Genomic DNA, 3,710 nt, shown 5'->3' on the forward strand with positions numbered 1-3,710 from the left:
ATTGTTTCTTTTAATATCTTCTGAAATGATGCAATGCATATCTTAGAGAGTTTGAAAAAAATGGAAACACATCATCTTTTTTCCCACTAGATAATTAATTTCCTCCCACACAATTCCTCTTCCACCAGCCTCTGCAGCCACCCACTCCACTGTCCAGGTCTCTCCTGTCCCCCTGGAGACAATGACTTCGCAGCTCTTACCTAGAGCCAGCCCCTCCTCCTCTCTTCATGTCTCACCACGATACTTTATTCCAGCAATTTTCCCTTGCCTTCCCTAAAGCGTCAAATTGACCCTATACTTGATCACTGCCATCACCCTCAAAGGCTACTTCTCCATTCTTGGGGGAGGGGGGACATTTTTAACCCTCTTGACTCCTCTCCTCCTCCAACTACCTCCCCATTACTCATCTCATTTCCTCCCTACCAGAGTCTCCAATTCATTTCCTCCAACTGCTTTGTGTTTTATTTTTATTGATTTCAGAGAGGAAGGGAGAGGGAGAGAGAAACATCATTGATGAGAGAAAATCATTGATCCGCTACTTCCTGCATGCCCACTACTGGGGATCGAGCCCACAACCCGGGCATGTGCCCCTGACCAGAATTGAACTGGGGACCCTTTAGTCCTCAGGCCGACGCTCTATCCACTGAGCCAAACCAGCTAGGGCTCAACTGTTTCTTGGACCCATCCCAAGCTGGTTTCCCTCTAAGTTCTTGTCAAGTCCCTGTTGAACTCTGTATTGAGAAACCCAAGGGCCAGTTCTCAGTCCTCCTCTTATCTTCCTACTTGACTTCCTGGCAACATTTTACCTGGCGGATCATGCCATTCTCCTTGAAACACCTTCTTGGAGTGTCTAGCACTGGCCTTTGCTATTTCTTCATCTCCCTGACACCTTAACTTTGGAGCAGCCCAGGGCTCTCTGTCTACAGTCATTCACCTGTGAGCCTAGGCAGTCTCAATGTTTTAGATGCCACCAGTAGGTTGAAAACTCCCTCATTTATTTCTCCAACCTGGATCTTTCTCCTAAACTCCAGAGTTCGTATCTAATAGCCAACTTGCATTTCCACTTGGATATCTACTAGGCATCTCAAACTTAGTATGACCACAGCAGAGCTATTGGTTCCCAGTCTCAGGAAGAGTAACTTCATCCTTCCACTTACTCCACATACCTTGGAGCCATCTTTGATGCCTCTCTTTCTCTCACTCCCCATACATCTTGTTGAAAATATATGGAGAATCTGACCACTGCTTACCGATCCCACTGCTAGTGTCCTGGCCCAAGTCACCATCATCTGTTTCTTAGATTCTTGCATTCATCTCTCAGCTGTTCTCCCTGTCTCCACTCTTGTTCCCGATTAGCCTGACACAAACTCAAAACCCAGCTGAATCCTTCTCAGTGTAAGCAAAGTCACACCTTCACTCAAAGCCATTATCTGAGTCAGAGTCAAAATCAAGGTTCTTACCAAGGCCTAGGCCAGTGATGGCGAACCTTTTGAGCTCGGCGTGTCAGCATTTTGAAAAACCCTAACTTAACTCTGGTGCCGTGTCACATATAGAAATTTTTTAATATTTGCAACCATAGTAAAACAAAGACATATTTTTGATATTTATTTTATATATTTAAATGCCATTTAATGAAGAAAAATCAACCAAAAAAATGAGTTCGTGTGTCACCTCTGACACGCGTGTCATAGGTTCGCCATCACTGGCCTAGAAGGTCTCACCAACTGAGCCTGCTCTCACTCTCCTGATGCTCACTCTGTCCACCCACACTGGCCTCCTTGCTGTTCCGTGTACTCTCCGGGCGCCCACCAGCCTCGGAGCGTTTATGCTTATTAATCCTTCTTCTACATACACGCAGGGCTTGCCTTCTCACTTTTTAAAATATATATTTTTATTAATTTCAGAGAGGAAGGAAGAGAGATAGAAACATCAATGATGAGAGAGAATCATTGATTGGCTGCCTCCTGCATGCTCCCCACTGGGGATCGAGCCCACAACCTGGGCATGTGCCCTTGACTGGAATCAAACCTGGGACCCTTTGGTCCGCAGGTCAACACTCTAACCACTGAGCCAAACCGGCTAGGGCACCTTCTCACTTCTAATAGTCTTTACTCAAATTCTTTTCCTTTAAATTTTATTTTTATTGATGAGAGAGAGAGAGAGAGAGAGAGAGAGAGAGAGAGAGAACCACTGATTTGTTGTCCCACTTATTTATGCATTCATTGGTTGCTTTCTTGTATGTGCCCTGACTGGGGATGGAACCTGAAACCTTGGCATATCTGGATGATGCTCTAACCAACTGAGCTACCTGGTCAGGGCTTTATCCAAATTCTTTAGTCTAACTCTAATCCCTTTGCCTTGAGCCTTTCCTGACCTCCCCATATAAAACTGAAACATTCTCATCTGCAATAATACTCTGTCTGTCCCACTGTCCTGCTTCATTTTTCTCCATAGCACTTATTACCAGCTGACAGACCTGACATTTCAGGTATTTATGTTGTCACCTGTCTTCCCCCCACTAGAGTGAAAGCTCTCAGGGCAGGGGTTTTTATATTGTTCATTGCTCATTCTCTGGTACATACATAATAGGCATTGAGTAAGTTAAATGATTTCCAATCCTTTTAATAAATATTTGAGTGTTGGTTGGTGTAACGTACTGTAGAAAATAATGACAATGAACATGATACTGTATTAACCTTACTCTTCAGGAGCTCACTAACTAAAACAGAAACAATGTAGATATAAAATAAATATATAAAATAAATAAATTATATATATAAAACCCTAATATGCAAATAGAACGAACAGCGGAACAACGAACAACCAATTGCTATGACGTGTGCTGACCACCAGAGGGCTCACACAGAACATGGCAGGTGGCAGAGTGTGGAACATGGCAGGCATTGTCTGTAGCAGGATGGTGGAGTAGGTGAGTGGGGGCAACAGACCAAGGCGGGGCGCCAGTCGCTGTCATTGGGGTGAGCCTCTGGTGGTTACTGAAAATTCTTTGCTCCTGCGTGCCACGATCCCGCCTGGCACTCACACCTGCTGCCAGCACCAGTCCCGATGGCTCAGCGCCGGCAGCGGGTGCGAGTGTCAGCTGCCAGCCCCAATCGCCTCTAAGGGCTTCTCCACCTCACCCTGCTCCTGAGGGGCAATCAGGGCTGGCAGACACCACTTGCACTCACTGTTGACGCTGGCCCCAATTGCTCAAGAGCGGGGCCAGCAACATCAGCACATGAGAGGTTCAGGCGGTGTCTGGAGTGGGGCTGCTGGCAGACTGGGAACCAGAGGCCGAGGCGGGAGGAGTCAGGCGGGGACGCGGAGGATGGGCTGAGTCCTGCCCCTGTGCCCTCTGCAGCCTTGCGGCCCACAGTTTCTTTCAAGGTACACGAATTTGTGCACTGGGCCCCTAGTTTTAAATAAATATAAAATAATATACATATATAAATATTAACAAAATAAAATAATACAGTACATACACAGATGCAGTGGGAGAATAGGACAGCATTAATTTTAATCTATTTAATGAAGATGGACTTTTGCCGAGGCCGGTTTGGCTCAGTGGATAGAGCGTCGGCCTGCGGACTGAAGGGTCCCAGGTTCGATTCCGGTCAAGGGCATGTGCCTCGGTTGCGGGCACATCCCCAGTGGGGAGTGTGCAGGAGGCAGCTGGTCGATGTTTCTCTCTCATCGATGTTTCTAGCTCT

This window comes from Myotis davidii, unplaced genomic scaffold (genome assembly GCF_000327345.1).
Source record: "Myotis davidii unplaced genomic scaffold, ASM32734v1 scaffold337, whole genome shotgun sequence".
Lineage (NCBI taxonomy): Eukaryota > Metazoa > Chordata > Mammalia > Chiroptera > Vespertilionidae > Myotis > Myotis davidii.